Raw genomic sequence first — 18524 nt, 5'->3', positions numbered from 1 at the left:
GGATCAGTGTTGCTCATTTACAAGTGGTTCCTAAGTGCATGTATGTGTGTGTGTCTGTGTGTGTTTGTGTGTTTGTGTTTAAGGAGGAGGCGTGCTGTTTATTATTAGCTCTTTTGGCATTGTTATGTGTGAGAGAGATTGGAAGTGACTGAGCAGCAAGTTAGTGCCTGGATTCTACAGTCAAGAATGCTCCCGAAGTGCTTTGATAGGCAAACCAAAAATACATTTTTTCCCTCTCACTTTTGAGAAGCAGCTCAGCTTTTTTCTGCTTCATATGTAGAAGCTTGGCAACTTTCATCTAATTTTAAATGTTCAGCAAAAATGATCTATATATATGTAGAGGGAGAGAGAGACACCTCAGGGGACTTTTACTGGCCTGTTACAATTATTCTATTTCAAATACTGAAGGTAATTCTTTCAATCTTCTAACTCAATTGTTGATTCGGGTTGAAATCTTAACACTAATGAATGATGCTATAGCAGTCAAACGGTGGGATCTTGCATTGATCCATTATGCATCTAGTCCCAGCCAGGGCTGCAGAAATACCTTTTCTCTGCAGATGCCCAAAGGTTATCATTGACTTGGCTTCAATTAGAACAGAACTTACCATCCTTGATCCACCCCCCGGGGAGAAAAAAAACGGGATATCTGCCAAAGGAAAAATTAAAAAGTAGCACTAGCCTGGGGTTGAAGAGCAAACAATGGCTAGATGCTCTCTGAGAGTGGGGCCAGCCAGCAGACATTGCCCTTCAGAGCTGGCGCTTCTCTTTTATCTCCTCAAACGGGCACACAAAGGTGGATAAAGGCTGTGCCGGACTAATGTGCTGTAGCATTAAAGGAAAAAAAAAAAAAAAAAAAAAAGGTTTGTCAGGAAGATGGGAAATTTTGTAAGGCTCTTTTGCTTCACGGGCACAAATACCCAGGCTCTGATCCTGCGTGGTGTTGATCCGACTGATCAGCCCGTGCTGGTGCACATATGGATGCTTTGTTGTAAGTGCCACCGAGGCCAAGGTTGTGGTGTGTGTGAAAGGCACCTATTGTGAGTTCCTCAGCAGGGTCTGTCTGCTTTGTTTCAGAGGGGGATTTAGGTGATTACTTCGCAGGAAGCTGACACACAAAGGCACTCAGATGTCACAGTGATTAGATGGGGTAGATAGAGTAGATATTAATGGGACTAAGGAAGGGGAGGACAGTGTTTTTGCTTCTTTTTGGGGTGGGAAGTCACTCCCAAGAGGAGAGCCATGGACAGGGTGTCTTGTACTGCTTGCTGGCGGCAATGCAGGTGCAGCTTCCCTGGCCAGCAGCCCTGCAAGCTACCCTTCTTGTTGGGCCAGTTTCAGCCAAAAATGTAATTAAGTGGTCATGCTGAATGCGGCCGGGAGGAATATGTGGTTATGTTCTGGTGTAGTTTTCTTCAGTTGTGCCAAGAGCAAGGTTTGTGGAGCATGACAGAAGGTAACTGGTGCTCACTGGTGAGGCAGAGCTTAGGGTCTGGGGAGGCAGAAAGTTTTCAGGACCATGTAATGCTGTTTGGAGGAACTAAATCAGTGGTACCAAAACAGGCTGATCTCATGCCTGTGGCGTGTCCCGGTAGCTGAGGAAATCCTACTTAATGGAAACACGTTTTTGTGTAAACAAAAACAACAGCTCCATGCAAGGTTAAAACCCCTGCCACCACCCTGAGCCATCTGAGTCAAAACATGAGGTAAGAGGAGGTGAGGAATTAAGAACCGCGCTCTGTTCCCAGCTCTCAGACAAAGCTGCTAAGAATAGAGGTGGGATGAGGAAGGGGAAGGAAAGTCAGGAGAAGTCAAGATATTTCCTTTGAGGCCCCAGAAGGGCTTGGAGAAGGTCAGAGATGACCTTCTTTTCCTCTCTGCTCTGTATCGTCGTAGCCTTGTCTGGATGCTTCAGCTGAATCGCTGCCTAGATAAGTATAAACAGTTTGTGCTGGGGCACTTTCAGCCCCTCTGTGTGACCTCAAATAAACCCTGTGAGATTTGTTGACCCAGCTTAGTTTTTGAAAGGTGCTGATAGCCTGCAGCCACCGTTGACTTCAAGCAGAGACAGTGATTCTCAGCGCTCAGCCTATAAATAAGCATAAACCAGTTGCTCTAGGTTGGATGCTCAATGCTTGAGGTGCTCGCAGTTAGAAGATATCCTCAATATCCAGACATCCTCGTATCTGAGCTTCCTCATCAGTCAAACAGAAATCATTATCTGGCTAGTTAGCACGATGCTTGTGTGCCTCCTCACGTAGGGGTCTCCGAGTGCACTTAGATGATTGCTGGCAATTGAAGTACACTGCCCGAGGAGGCTGCCTGAAGCTGAGACACATGTGCGGGCCACATATGTTTTCCTGGCTGATTGTTAATGTACAGTGAAATGGTGTGGCTCAACCTTAGACATTGTGACCATGGTTTAGGTGGATAGAGTGCAATTGTCGGAGTAAACACTGTATTTGTTGGAGTTCTCTCAGTTCTAAACATGCAAAGTGTGATTAAAAACACAAAATGAAACAAACAAAAACCACCCTCTTTTCTATCTGCTTTTTTTTTTTTTTTCTTCTCAGAAATGCCTGTCATTCTTTCGACTTGCTAGCAATAAAAGAGCAAGCCAATAAGGAGAAAATATATTTCTCTCTTCCCGAAGGACTTTGCAGAAGTGCCTGTGGTGCAGAAATACAAACTGCCTTTATATCTGAACTGGCCCTTAAATTGTGAATATTGCTTGCTGATTTTGGCACCTCGTTATCAGCATTTCCATGGCATTTCCAGAAGAACAGCACTGCTCCCAGCATGAGCAGATGACAAGGCTGAATTTGACTTTCAGACCCTTCCAAAATGACTAAAGAAATAAATAAACTGAAGTGAAGTCAAAGGAAAGGAAACGGAATCACTAATTGTAACGTCTCTAATTATACTGTGCTAGTCTCTTGAAATACTTGCGGGAATTTCTAATTCAGTGCCACTCTGGAAGAACACTTTTGTTTGTGCTAATGAGGTCAACTTCAAACTAATGCATAAGGGCCAAATTTGTGTGGTGCAAAGTGACTGATGTCAGCATCGTCTATCGTAGGATGAATCGAGCTCTCTGTGTGTCTGATCACATCATACACAGTGCTCAGGGGAAATAAGAGCTTTTTGCTTAACGATTATCATTGTCGAACCAACATTCCAGGCTTTTTGTGCTATATTGCTATCGCCTGAGTTTCTAAAGCCTCCCTTTTCCAATTCATCAGCTGTATGTGTTCCTTAAATTCTTATGTTCTTTTTGCTCTATGTGACTGTCTTATTCAGTGTGAATGGGGGCAAGCTTTCATGATTTCTTGTCCATTTCCAGGGGGTGGGCAAATTAATAAACCAGCTTCGCCTAAGAGGGACGCTTTGACAGGTAGGAGAGCAGCTCTGGTTCTTGCTGTGGGTGCTTCCAGCAGCTTTTCTTAATAGAATAGTTTTTTTTCAGTCCCTACAGGAATATCTGACAGAAGCAAATCTGCTTTTGTTTTTTTTCCACGGAATCCAAGGAAAAAGGCAAATAGCAAAGAGAATAACAGTGGTTATTAAACTGCCACTTTTAGTCATGGCACTGTTAGGATCAGTTTCTAAGCACAAATGTGCAACTTCCTGCAGGACAGTGCAACTACACGCATGCTGGTGTGTGGGAACAAGGTGACTTTAGGAGTTCCTTGTGGTGAATCTCTAAAATTTCATTAAAATGTCATCCTGGTCCTGACATGACAATTTTGGTTCTCTCTGCCACTAACCTGATGAATCCTTGGAAACTGTGCTATCCAACACAGTCAATGTCAGATGTAGAGGTAGAGGAAAAGAACAAAAACGATCTTGAGATTGTGCTGAGAACCTAAGTTTCTGCTCATTATTCTGCCAGACACTGAAGGCTGAGCAAATGTTGCTCCTCTGGTGCAAGTAATTAAATTCATTTAAATTGGATTACGAGTGTGGTGATCAGTACTGGCTTTGTACTATGACCCAATAGATGCCCTACCTGTCCCTCCAAGTCTCTAGCCCGAGCAGGCCAGGCCCTGCACTGACTCTCCGCTTAGCCTCTGTTGCATAAATTTCCTTCATGGCATCAAACTGGGAGCGCTTTAAGCCAGTTAAGTTTTAAGGGTGGTGCCAAAGTTGAACTTGACAAACTCATCAACTCTATCAGGCTTCCAGATGCAAGAGCCCACGAAATATATAGGTTTAGATAAAGTAATACAAGCAGTTGCACACAGTTCCTTGCCTCAATTTCTTCAGTACTCTTGAACATCCCTTGGGAACACAAAGCAGCTTTTCTAGATCATCACAAACACATCTACAAGAGTTGGCTGCTAGAGATGCATTGGCTAGAAGAGGGTATTTTTCTAGATGCCAGTTGCAGAGGATTTGGCCTGTGTCTCCTTGGAAGTTCCCCTCAAGCTGCTGTGCCTTTGTGCTTTTCAGAGCCAGCATCTGATCTTTTTGTTCTTCTAGGGAAATTGCATTGTTCTAAGAGCCATCCCTGCAGACACATTTGGCTGAGTTGCCTTCCTAGGTCCAGGCATCCCATTGTCCTAATGTGCTTTCACTTGAATGGAGCCATTAGTGTTTAACAACCTTCCATTGTCGCTTATCCAAAAGATGTGACAAAACTCTGACAGCAAATGGCTGATTCTCCTTACCCTAAAGTATCCAAAGAAATACTGTTCCATCCTACTCATAGATTCCTTAAATTATGTTTAGGCTGATCCCTTGCCTCATCACAACCCAGAGTTACACCCTTGACTATACCCATACATCCCTGCCCCTACTCTGCCAGCACCAATGCTGTGACACTCTATCAATATGGTTTATTAACCTACAGGGCGGAAATTACCAGCACCAGGGTAAATTTTCTGATGATATCAATACCTCAAGTAAAACCATACTTCAAGAGTACTTACACTGGAATGACAGAGACTCCCCTTCTGAGTAATAGGCACTTGCTCTCCAGTCAGGATCTGTCTTCATTTCTGTGTGGCATACCCTCACTTGATGGTGGGAGCGAGACTCTGAATCCTCTGAATCTGAAAGTGATGGCAAAGGCAGATTGCTGGACCTAGAAAATTTAGTATCAGAAAACAGAATACAGAAGTCAACGAGGAGCAGAGAACAGGCAAAAAACACGGTCAAGACTCTCAATTGCCAATGGCACAATGACCATAAATTTAAATAATTGGACTCTTAATTTCTCTGTGCTTTTGTTTCCTCATCTAAAATTGGGTATAGTCATACAGGTTAATGATGTAAGCAAGGTGACAGATTGGTGCTAGAGAGAGTAGATTATTCATTGAGGTTTGGTGGTTGAAGAGTGATTGATGTTTGAAGAGAGATTTAAAAAGTCTACTAAGTGATGCATTAGTTGTTCTCGGCTTTTCAGCTACAAGTAAATTGCCTCAGCAGCAATCCACTAAAAAAAAGACAAGTGAGGGGAAAAAAAAAAAAAAAAAAAAAAAAAAAAAAAAAAAAAAAAAGGAACAAAATATTGACAACTGGTCTAGAGCCAGCCATTCAGTTGTAATAAGGTAGTGATCATTTGCTGCAATATTGTGTATAGATGGGCAAGGAGAAAATGCACAAACTACTATAGAGTTAATAAACAAGAAAGATTACTGAGCTTTTTCAGCCACATATGTGTTCTATGCTAAAAAGAGTTTGCTCTGTATTTTTTGTCTCTTCCTTGTTCAAGCTTGAAGACTGCAGAGTGAGGGAAAAAAAAATTAAACCTTTGGCCCTTTATAGAGCAGAAAGTTGGTTAAATTTTCTCTAAGTGACAGCAGGTTAGCTAGTTCACCAGCCAGAAAGACGGGTTTATTTTTATTATTCTTCAACATATTTTTTACTTTTCTTATTCAAAACAATCTCAGCGAGGTTTCAAATTCACTTGTCAAAATCCAGAAATCTGCAGTAGCTTAATTTGCTGGGCTAAACGAGTGAGGAGTGATGAGGAAGCAGTAAGTAATTAAATTGCATTGGAGATAACATCTAGCTGACTTAATGGTTAAGCTTTTTCTTCTTTTCCTTTTTTTTTTTTTTTTTTTTTAGTTTTGTGTGAGAGCTAGTCTACAATACTTGGAGTAATAAAAACTGTGTTCTGAGCAGCACAAGCAGCATTCATAATCTCATTTTATTAAAAGGATAGTCAAGGGTCAGCCTTCAGTCATCATCTGGCCCTCTCCAAATGGTTTTAGCGAGGAGCACCAAGCATCTAAAACCAGGTTGACCTGAAAATGCACACATCATCTTTCTGACATGATTAGCTGCCCACGGGTTCATTAGGACAGAAAGCTTTTTTAAAATTGTTGATCTCCTTCCAGGTTCACCATGTTGTTGGGCATGTAGCACAGGACTGGAGCTCAGGGAAAGCATGGGAACACCTTGGCTCTGCTGCTGAGTTCCCACTGACTGCTGTAGGGTCAGGTTTTGACACAGAGTGTGCCCATCCCTGCTCTGGCATGCTGTGTTGCTGTGAGCAAGGCTTTTCACCTCTTGTGCTCGGTTTACGTGGCACTTGGTAGGCAGGGTAGGCCCTTGCTTGGGGCAGGGTTGCAGGCGAGAGGACCTCTGGAGGGTCCCGTTCAACACTGTGTTACGTGGCTCTACAACAGGCATAGCTGCACCCTTTGTAAAGAATTCTGGGTTTTATGAATGAGGAGTATTGTACAAAAGCCAGCTGTTGTTATTATTTATGCTGTTTATTTACTGGTCACATTTCTCTGAGCTGAGGGATGGAAAAAAAAAACAGTCAGCAGATTCACTATGTTTATATTCAATTTCACTTTCTGTGTTTGGAGAATGTTAATTTGCTAAACACTACTCCTTCCCCTAAAGCCCCTAGTTTTCCTCAGCCTGTAGAAACATTGCATCACTCCTAGGCATTAGTATCCATTTCTCTTTTGTAAGCACCATGTAAGGGTTCTGACCTCCAAAGCTTTGCTTCTTGGTCTGTGCATTTTCCTGATGCTTTAGGAGAGGTGATCCCATCACTCAGCACACCTAAACATAACATCAAGTCTTGTTTGAGTTTTGTTAAATCCCAAAGGTTTTCAGATATGCCCCTTATTTTCCTGCCCTCCCCAGCTACATGGGCAGTTGGAGAACCCACCTGAACAGAGCTGAGGTCTCCCTCCCTTGCCATGACCCCACATGCAAAAGCTTGACCCTCATCTGAGACCCCGTGTCTCTCACGCCTGTGGTGACGCACCTGATAAAGCTCTGCCTGGTCCTGCTGCAGGCTGCAGCAGATGCATGCCTTGTGATCCCACAAATGGTGGCTTGGAAGTTGGCAGAAGGGAAGCTCAGGGGAGAAGACAGAGCAACTTCCCTGCTGTTCTCTCCCCCATCACCTCTGTCTCTTCCTTTGCCAGCAATCCAGAGGAGATGGAGCCAGACTAGCAGTGTTGGGTTAATAATTCTAGTGTTAACAGTGTTTGGTCTTGATATTGTTGAGGCTTTCAAGAAATGGTCCCAAATACGTGGTACTTTTCTGTTTCTGGTGAAGCCATCCACAGAAAACAGAGCGTTCCCACAGCAGAATAACAGCTTGTGGTTTAAATAAATGTTGTTATTTCTGCTTTGCTGTAGGTGTACATGTATGTTTTGGTTCAGTGACTGCCAGATACTGTAAATGAGTATTGATTTCCTTTTCTATTTTAAGCTTTTCTGCAGAAAAGGCATCCCACATGCCTTTAGCTTTCTTTGCCTCTACCTAAAGCGATTGCAGCCAAGGATATATCTGACTAAATACCTCTTAATTTCAGTGTTATCAGTCATCCTTATTTCAGCAGTTGCACCCCAAGTTGTCCAGGTCCTCCTTCAACTTCTGGAGTTTAAAGCTATTACATCTGGCTACTTTTTGAGAGCAAATCAGCAAGACAATATTTAGATCTGGTGGCAAGCAGTTCCTTATCTACATTGGTGTGGCAGCCCTCCCTGCCATAGGGACACTGCCTGGGAGCTGGAAACGAAAGAGCATTTCAGAAAACAAACCTAACATCACTAAATTCTTTAGACAAACATGTTAGCTCAGTATGACCAAGAAATAACACAGACCTGAATTTGGCAACTGTAGGCAGAAGTTTCTTTCCGTTTGTTAGCTTGTAAATCATCCGTAGGTAAACCATTGCACCTCAACTGTGTTTCAAATTTACATTGGTTCGAGGCATGAATAAATGTTTCAGCTTTTAAAGCACATGTTCCAGCAATCACTCCCTTTGCAGGATTACTGTGTGTCACGTTTAGCTGTTTACTTTCAACTTTCTTTCATACCTCAGGTCTACGGCAAATGTGGAATACTAAATTAATTGGAACATGCTCAAAGCCTTGGCAAACGCTTTGCCTGTGACATTGCTAATTTCCCAGAGGAATAGTTCCTGATATTGATTTTGACAGAGCCTGTAAAACCTCTCTCTGCAAAGGTTCTTCTCATAGCTTGGCAGGGCTGGAGTGCAGCTCTGGGATGTGCTGAGAGAGGATTATTCATTGGAAATTAATGTGCTTAATCTCAAAGTATGCTAAAATATATGTAACTGCTTTCTGATTAAGAAATCAATCCTTGAGTTTCTGTCTCTGAGTTTATGGGCTAATTCCATGCTGACTTTTGGAAAATCACACAGAAAACAGCTGGTTATTTGGAGACTCATGTTATCTCTGACATCCAAACTGGAATTTTGTAAGTGTGCAGGAAGTAATCAAGAGCTCCTGAGCACGTTATGGTGGTATTGCCTGGTACAAGCCATGCTATCAGGTCTAAGCATTTCAGGGAACTGAAGTTTTACATTTTGCTTTAGACCACGGCCACACGTGGGATTTGTACAGTCAGGGCTTTATTAGAAAGTAATAAAAGCATGCTGTCTCAGGGTCACAGGACAGCTACAGTGTCATCGCCTTTCTCGCTCCCTACTTATTCACAGATCTCTTCAAAGCTAGTGGAAGATTTACCCAAGTAAGCCCAAAATGCCCAATCAAAGTACTTTGGTTGTGCAGTCTTTGTTACAAGAAGTGGCTTGGAAACACTCTGATCCTTTTGTGCCAAGTGTACTCTTTTCTGTTTCTTCCCTGTACAGGTGCCAGTGTAATGACCTGAATCCTTCCTCTAATAACTGTTTCATTATTATTTGTCATGAGTTTTCTGCTCCATCCACTCCCTGAAATAACAGTTTGAGACGAGAGACGATTAGAGCTATGGCTAGAGTCTAAGATATGGATGATCCCATTTTTAAGAGCCATTGATTCTGTGGGGAGACTGGCAATGAAGAGCCCCTTGCTCACATGAACCCAGGTTCAGACCACAAATGATGTCCAACTCCTGGCTCAACCAGAAGCCCTCACCTTGATACACAAATACTGCAATCTAACCCTATCTCCTGTGCTTACGTAAAAAGGTGAGATTAAATTGTCAAAATGGGGCTTGGTTGTAACATCAAGAACATTCTTGCATGGCCTGAATTGATGCCTTAATTAAGCACACCTTCCCTTCTAGAAAGCCTGCTTTGTCTTTCCAGGTTGAGTTGGATGTGTCAAGCTACAAGCTCAGAGCATCAGTAAGGAGCGACTTGCACTGCCACTGGAACTGTTGGACCAGTGCTTTGGATATGCCCCAACTCTAAGTGAGCTCAGTAACAAAGAACAGTTTTTACACAGCTACTCTGAGCCAGTCATACCTTTATACGGAAAAATCTTTTTGTTCAGTGAACAAGTTTAGTGCTCAAGTGGTGAGTGGAGCTGAGTTTAAGCAGTAGCAAGTGCGCAGTAGAAGTCTTCTGGCCTTTAATTGCAGCTCTTGTGCTTTGGAAGGACAGTCTGCTTAATTACACAAGCCTTTCTTTTTCCAAGGGTTCATATCACCCAGCAGTGCCTGCATTTTGATTTCAACAAGAAACTGCCACAAGACTGGATAAACTGTAATTTTTGTCCCTTTGCAAATCAGTAGAGGCTCGGTGCAAGCCCAGGAAAGAGGAGGGGGAGACCTGCAAGAACTGTTCTTGTTCTTACTTTCCATTTCTGTTTCCTCGTCAAGAATCATGGTCCTACAGCCATCTGCAGTGGCTTTGCTTCCCAGTGAAAATTAGTTTGAAAATTAGCAACAAGTCTTTTATTTTTCCTGATTTCCAGGTGGATTTATGTCAGAAACTCTTTTGCTTCTTTGAATATTCCCCACCCACACCTTAAAAGTTATCTATATATTTTGAGTGTGATTTCAGATTGACTTGAATTTTGCAGCTGATGTCTCCACTTTGAATAATGCTTTGCAGAGTCTTCTGAGCAAGACACCGAATACTTTGTGCATTCATCCTTGTAGCTCCCCTTGGAAGATATGACCTCCATTTTATCTCCCCTGTGCACAAGGACGTGCATGGGGCTGCCCTTTGCACTGCAGACGGGCTGAAGCAGAGCGAAGTACAGCACTGGGCTGTCTGATCCCAGCCTTTCTCCCAGCCAGGCCCAGCAGCAGTTGTGCCAGGGCTCACCTCAAGTGATCCCTGCCTCAGTCATGTGAGCGATGCCTACACTTGTCTCTTTGGAAATAGAAGGCCTAATTCATCTTTCAAGGATTCCTGCACTCTGTAGAAGGGCAGCAGCAGGAGGAAAGCGCAGCTCCAGACCAGAGTGCTTGCCTGTCTCACACATTCAGAGCAGCGGGTCTGCCAGGAACAATCCCATCTCTGATATCAAAGTGGGGGAGTGTCCCCCTGAGGCAATCCCCATAAACCTAGGATCCATTCACTTCGGTTTTATTCAAAAAGGGGTGGGAAGATCCTGCCTATGAATTTCAAATTACACACCACACACTTCACCTCTGATCTCAGCCTTGTGTACCCTAAAATACTACTTCAAAGCTTCCTTGAAACAGAATGCAGCTGGTCAGAAATGTTAACTTTGCAGAGATCTGTCCGGAGCTATGCAGTTGCAAGGTTCAAATAATTCCTTCCCACCTCTCCTGAAGTTTCCTTCATCTCTTTTCCCTATATTAGACCATTCATGAGTTATTTGCGGCGGGGGCGTGCTTTTCAAGGAGCTACAATAAATCAGCATAAGCTGTTTCTCCACATTGTTTTGTGCTGGCTCTGGCTAGATCCTGTTGAGCCTTTTGTTTTGAAATACGTCTGTACTGCCCGGTTCTGTCTCTTCTCTCTTGATTTATGGTATCTACACTTTCTGGTCTTTGTTGAATAGCCGTGGTACTTCTCCTGGAGGTCATGGCAGTTCTCAAATCTCCTCCTAACCCCATTGTTGTGATTTTGAACTGCATTGTGAGCCTGGCTTGCAGACATGCATGTGAACAGCTGCTGAAGGCAAGAGCGTTGCTCACGGAAGCAGGCACAGATGTTAAGACTGAGCCCTAAGTCTCCATGATGTTAAGCAGTAGGATGCTGCCCAAACTAACAGCAGCACCTCTGGGCAGGCTTGAATGGGAACTCCCAAGCCTGGGTAAATGGGGGAAAGTGAGGAGGTAGTTTGCTGGAGGGGTCTATTTTTAAATTGTCTGTTTAGGATCTGAACTGGAGTGAAGCCACTGATTCTACTAGACTAAGACAAAGTACATCAAACAGAAATGTGCAGAATCCTAAATCCCCACAAGCCCTATAAAATCAAGCAGAAACGTTGTAGTGCAACCACAGCACACAGTCCTTCAACACAGCCTCCGGCACTTGGAGGTGTTTCACAGGCTGAACTGCTACAGTCTTGAGCTACTGCTTGCCTCAGTCTGTCTGGAAGAGGCAAAGGTTCCTCCAAATTTAGATCCTGGGGAGGTATCTGTGCTGATCACAGATGGCTTTTGAAGATCTCCAAAGAGGGAGACTCCAATCATGCTACAATGTCTGTGGTATTTAGAGAAGGTCAATGTGGGCTTGACTCCAGACTATTGCTATTCTGACTTGCTTTTTTTTTTTTTTTTTTTTTCTTGAGGTGGGAAAAGTAGCAGTAGAACTGCTAGTGTAAGGTAACATCATTAAACTCCAATGACAGCTGAAAAGAGGTGACTGCCCAGATTATGGACCTATGTAGGCCAGCAGAGCAAAGCCTAAGAATGTGTTTCTCTAAAAAGTTGAGCAAAAGAGCAAGCAAAGCACTTGAGCTTAATGAAACATGCCTCCTTGAAACATGGGCTGGAATTAGGAGCAAGGTCATTGCCTCTTGTGCCTTCAGAGGGACATAACTCAGAGAGTTTCCTGGAGACAGAAGAACAGCAAGAAGGGACACACCTGACTCCAACATAAATTTTCCTGTCTAACCAGAGTCACCAGCCTGAATATTTGGCTAACTGCGTAGGTCACAAGTGTGCACAATGTGAGAGAAACTCCCATAACTTTTTGTAACCCCTGCCCACTGCCAAGTTCTGCCAGGGTCTCGTAGGTCAGCAGATCACCTCAGGGAAGAAAATAACAAAATAAAAAAATAAATAAAAAGGTGCAAAAGCTGACTCAAATGACAGAGACTTCAGGTCTACACCCAAAGCAAGAGGCTCTAGAGACCTCCAGAGGAGAGATGACCCATGTCTTTTCCAGTGAACAAAATTCATTCTTCATTACATGTTCTTGGAAATGATTAGCTGGAAGTTTCCAAGAAAGAGGTCATCTTTAACTGAATACCAAGGGTAGAAAATTGGAATTACGGTTAAATACTGACAAAATTGCAATCTGCTGAGTGCATAATTCTATTATAGGGACGGAAAAGGAAAGGATTTATATATATATAAATCTTCATAATCAGTGAGGACTACTAACCCAGCTAACACAAGTGTGCATACCTATAATAGATTTTCTTGACAATATCCTGTAGAAGCAAAATCAACATAAACAACACTAAATTTTTAATAACTTTAAAAGGTTTGTGATCAACTATTCTGTCCCTTGTCCAAAAATGTCACCAGTGAAATGTTTTTGATAAATAAGTGTTCATTGTTCGCCATATTTCTAAGAGTCAGGCTGATACTGGCTACAAGGGAGCTAATAAATCAGTTGGAACAAGACAACCAAACCTAATGCTCACTTTCAGTAAGCCAGTGATTTTCTGGCAGCCTCACTGACTCAGAGCTTTCCTATCAGTTAATTAAAAAAAAAATACTTTAGGAATTTGGTGTCAAGTATTCAAAACTGCAAATATCAGATGTTCTTTGTTAGAGTTGATCTGGTTCTAGCAAAAACATACATAATATCAAATGAATGCATGGTTGCCTTACATAGAATAACATGGTATTAGGTCAGGTTGTGAGGGCCTGATTCAGGAAATCACTTCCGCATGTGACTAAATCAGTCCTAACTCAGAACAGCATTTATAAATCCTTTTTTTAAAGTTCAATCTTGTACGTTTTAAGTCCCACTGACTTTCATGAGTCAAAGGGAGTTTCCTGAGGTTAAGAAAGTACTTAAATATTGTTCTGAAGAGGGATGTTTTGGAATGGGGTGGAAAAGATTGAATTTTTTGTATATGCAGTCACAGGAAGCTTGTCTTCATTTCTTTGGTCTAGTCTCAGTGTTCTGGGTTATTTTCTGGCAATAAAGGAGCATTCATGGGGTCCCACAGAAATGTTTCGGTACCCAGAGGACACGATGTTAAGATCATAGCATCCTGCTCGCAACCTTCCACATCTAGTTTGACTTCCACACAATTTTTGTGGCCCTGTCTCAACCAGGAATAAGCAAGAACATGTGTCTTGCACCTTGCCCTTCCAGAGAAGGGCGACGAAGCTGGTGAGGGGCCTGGAGAACAAGTCCTACGAGGAGCAGCTGAGGGAGCTGGGCTTGTTCAGCCTGGAGAAGAGGAGGCTCAGGGGCGACCTTATCGCTCTCTATAGGTACCTCAAGGGAGGCTGTAGCGAGGTGGGGGGTCTGTTCTCCCACGTGCCTGGTGACAGGACGAGGGGGAATGGGCTTAAGTTGAGCCAGGGGAGTTTTAGGTTAGATGTTAGGAAGAACTTCTTTACTGAAAGGGTTGTGAGGCATTGGAACAGGCTGCCCAGGGAAGTGGTGGAGTCACCATCCCTGGAAGTCTTCAAAAGACGTTTAGATGTAGAGCTTAGGGATATGGTTTAGTGGAGGACTGGTTAGTGTTAGGTCAGAGGTTGGACTCAATGATCTTGAGGTCTCTTCCAACCAAGAAATTCTGTGATTCTAGCAGGACCCCAGCCCTGAGTTTTGTTCATGGCCCTCAGACGCCATAGCACATCAGCTGTCTGAGTTTTGTTTTAAGTTTTGTTTTCTCTATTGAGCCCTGCTTTAAGAGAGCTCTCACTCAGTTGTGTAAGCTCTGTGCCACCATTTGTTTTTCCCTCAATTCTTCTTCTGCAATTGACTGTGGAATTACATCTATAAACATTCGTACTGTTGCAACAGGGCTAAGCAGAGGTGGCAACGTGCCCAGCAGTAAAGGTGGGATCCACTACAACTGGTTCTGCTCTTGCACCTATGCCTGAATCCCTGCCCTGCAAGGGCTGCTCCCCACGCAAGAAGGCAAATATTGGATGGTGTGTGCTAACAGTGATAAATTCACAAGAATCGAAAGCAGCTTAAAGCTTAGATCAGCTGATGACCTCTCTGAGAAGCAGGATGGAAAAACAATGCATTCCTCTGATGCTGCTCACACCGTCTTTCTTTATGCCATAGCCTGAGCTCTACCACTCCTAATTTCTACTTTTCTTCCTGGTGCAGCAAAGTGTATCTGCATCTGTCCTGCACACAGGGCACCTCTGGGTGCTGCTTGCTCAGTAAGGAGCTGCTTCAGCACAGGAGGACTAACAGCAATCATGGATAACTGGCCCAGTGGAGATGTGGGAGCAGGGGCTGGTCTCTGGTATACACCATTACCCCCTGATGGCAAATCAATAAACACAGCCCGTAATTGAACTGACTGGTAAAAAAAAGACAAATATTGTCCTGCCCACTTGTTCTGCTAAGTAACCACATCTGTTTGCCAAGCTGTGCAGTACCAGGAGACAGAAACCTGCAGGTTTCCTCCTCCTGAGCTAGGAGGAGGAGGCTATGGGAAGGGCAGGGATCTGTGAAAAAGGTTGCTTTTGCAAACAGTCAATAAAGCTGGTTTCATTTAATATCCATAATTGCTACTCTACTGGTTGCTTACTGCAACACAAATGCTTACTCATGCTCCAGGTTACACCTTGGCTTTGTGTGAAGACACACCTGTGGAGTGTGGGGAAATTGTGCTCTTGTGTGATCAGGTGCACACTAGGTGCTTTCATGAGCAGAATTCAAAACAATGTTTTGGCAGCATTTTGAGATATTTAGGAATTCAGTTCCCTCAGCCAAAGCCAGCAGGAGCATCCAAAGATGTGTCAGGTGGCCCTGCCTGCGGTTAGAGATGAATTCATGGGTTCAGGCACAGGTCAGTCTTTACAAGAATCACAGAGTGTGAACGATGTTTTCTACCTGAGATGTGTGTGTTTGCAAGGATTTCACTGGTGAAATTGCAAGAGCTGGAGGTGAAGAAATTTCTCCCTGGGATCAATTTGATACAAGACCAATACACAAGCCTTGCTTAAACAAAACTTACAAAGGCAATGCAGTCACAAAAACAAAACAAACAACAACAACAAAGCCACACCACACCTTAAAACCTGCTGGGTTTCTATATTAATTTTAAACGACTCGCAGAAACACCTCTGCTGAAAGCAATCTCTGATATTTCATGTTTCTTTCTTCCCAGCCATTGCAAAAGGAAGGAGCACACTGCGATTCAAGAGCAGGGGTGTCTGCAAAAATGTTTACATACAGTAAAGAACTGCTGTCAGTCAAACTAATCACTCGCTGTATTTCCATGCCAGCTTGCCAGTGAAAATATGTGCACCACGTGTTTGTTATACTGCCTTCAGGTATTCTCTGCCAAATCTAGACTTGTTTTGCAATGGAAAATGGAAGATTAGGGGAAAGAGCTAAATCCTACAATCCTGGCTCTGATGATGCTCAGACTACAGTTTTCCAGATCACTGTGTAAAATGCATGACCCCTGTGCACAGAGACCCTGAAGCTGGCCCCAGAGACCTGTGTAGAAGTAACCTGGGTTTTAGTCAGTACATCTCCTACTTTTCATTACACACCAGCAAAACAAGCTATGTCTGTGTGGACATAACAGTTTGGAAATTTCACTCCACATTTATGACACCACGTTTTCATAGGATAAAACCTTTAAAAGCGCCTAAGTCATCTTGACAGCTTCTGCCATTAGGGATCTTAAGGCACAAGCAATCTCGGGAATTTTATTCAGTATTTTGCTCAATTCTGTAATGCCTGACATTTTTCATGCTGGAATGAGAGGATAGGTTGCAGGAACACCTTGCTGCTTTGAGGAATGGAGTTCTTTCTTTTCTCACAGAAGATGAGGGGGCTGAGCATCTTAGCAGGATGCTGTCAGGCGAAGTCGTGGTGCTGCAGCAGTGTGAATGAGAGCAAAATTAGGGCTTTGCTGTCAGGGTGATGAAATAGCAGAAAGCATTCCCTGGCAGAGTTCTCTTCACCAGCTTCCCATTAGGTTTCATTCACTTGATGCATTTCAGTGCATATATTCAAATCATATTTCTCTGAGAAATGAAGGGCCATATGCACTCAGCCAAGCTGCACCTTACTCCCTGTGCCTAGTCAGCAGAAAAAAAAGGTAGATCCTGTAAAGAGTAACAGGGGGCTTAAATAAAACCCTGAGGAGAAAAGCTGCCAAGAGCCAGGTTGCAGGAGCTACACAGCAAAGACACTCAGCCTGACTGATTCTGTTGGATGTCAAAATGATGGGTATATAAGAATCTTCTCTCACATTTCCTTAATTTCTCCATCAGAGTCCTGGGCATGCAGTGCCATTGCTTGTCGTACTGCAGAGCCCAGAGCGTGCAGGTTATCAGCCCAGCTTTGCTTCATGCTCTGCTGCTGTGCTCCTGAACGTCTGACAGATCTGCCAGCCCCAGACCTGGGGTCAGTGGTGTGTGGTCTCTTCAGGTCACCCAGGACCAGAGCTGAGATCTCAGACCTTTATGCCTAGGTAGAGGCAGAAGCATTTAGACGGGGACTGCAATTTTCAGGGACACATATAGAATAGTGATTCACTGTCCCAGCACTGGCTGGAGTCTCTGCTGGGCTGCCTTTGTCTAGGAGAGATGAGACATATAAAGCTATGATGCCTCTGCTGCAGAAAGTTAATATTCTTCACTGTGGAATGAGCAGTCTTTCCATCTCTTTTGCATTTGGTTCTATAACTACAGGTGTTGCACTCTGAAAATCAGTCTGCCTGGCAAGTCCATTGATAACTTGACAAATCTATTGACAAGGGAGGGTGACAGGGGACAAAATGACTGCTCCACACTGATTGTTTTGAAACCTTCAGTGACACTAAAGAAAATTTGTAAGGCACAGGAAGTTAAATATGCTACACGGCCTAACCCCACCCTTGCTAATTACTGTTAGATACCAGAGCATCATTGCATTGCTTTTTTTGGTGTTAGCAGGTTTGCTCTGTAAAAATCCTTTTGGTTTCGATGGGTGCTTTCAAGTTGTCTAGCATGAGAAAATACTTTGAAGCAGGTGCTAATCAAAGAGCTAGAGCTGGAGTTTCTACATCACTCACATCTTTTTAAAGTTTAAATATATAAAGATCAAAGCAGCTTATTGCAGTGAATACACTGTCTAAAAATGTATTCAAAACCTCAATCAAAATAAAGTTGTGGAATTCACTAGCTGTAAACTGCTGTCATTGCTTTGTGTTGTCAGTTCGTCTAATGTTTCTCTATTAATGTACTGAAAATGTCTAACCTGTAGCCCTCAAACTGTTTAGTGGTTGCTGATGTTCCAGTGACAGACAGTACTTGTAAACGAACAAGTTCTGTTTATGTTGCTAAAGCCAGATTTTGGAAAGTCACTTGTCAAATTCAACAAAAACTTATGTAATCACATTGCTACTTCTGCTGTATTTTTAGTCCAATTCCACACAAACTTTGCCCATTAAAAACACTGGGAAGGTTCGTTCAACTTTAGTCACATTTGATGCCATTCCAGTGAAAATAAAGCATCACTGGTACAACTGGAATATTTGAAGATAAATATTTGTATAGCATCTTTCAAAAATAAATGTCTATTAGACTGGTTATTTTCTTGATCCCTGGCTGTAGTCGTACAGTGGCTATGTAAAGGTCACTTTAATTGCCAAAGCGAAGCACCTGTTTTGGGGTAGAAACTGCAATGGTAAGATTACCAGAATTGGGGTCAAAAGATAAAATCCCAAACTCCAACCAGAGTTCTGGGCTCTGCTTGAGACTTGTTTAGCTATAATTTCATCTTTAGGAGGGTTCAGTAACATTAGACATCTGCATCTCCAGCCTGTAGAAGACCATGTTGGCAAACAAATCAGTAAGTTTTTCCCATGTGCAGCTGACCTCCATGTGGTCTGTCCTGCTACAACCTGGTGAAGATCAGGTCGATGGTAGGTCAGGGCAGCAAGCTGCTTTCCCATGTTAAAACCCACCTCAGCCATTATTTGCTTGCCTTGTACTTGCTGATGTC

The 18524-nt window shown here is 43.1% G+C and overlaps 1 protein-coding gene across 1 annotated transcript in view; it reads left to right on the top strand.

Moving 5' to 3' along the window:
* MGLL (monoglyceride lipase) overlaps window positions 1–18524 on the top strand; it is a 63876-nt gene that overhangs the window by 2504 nt on the left and 42848 nt on the right. The window lies entirely within an intron of this gene.

Source organism: Aythya ferina (assembly GCF_964211825.1).
Source record: "Aythya ferina genome assembly, chromosome: 10".
NCBI classification, from domain to species: Eukaryota; Metazoa; Chordata; class Aves; order Anseriformes; family Anatidae; genus Aythya; species Aythya ferina.
Note: the sequence above shows the minus strand (reverse complement) of the source record. Positions and strands in the feature narration are given on the sequence as shown.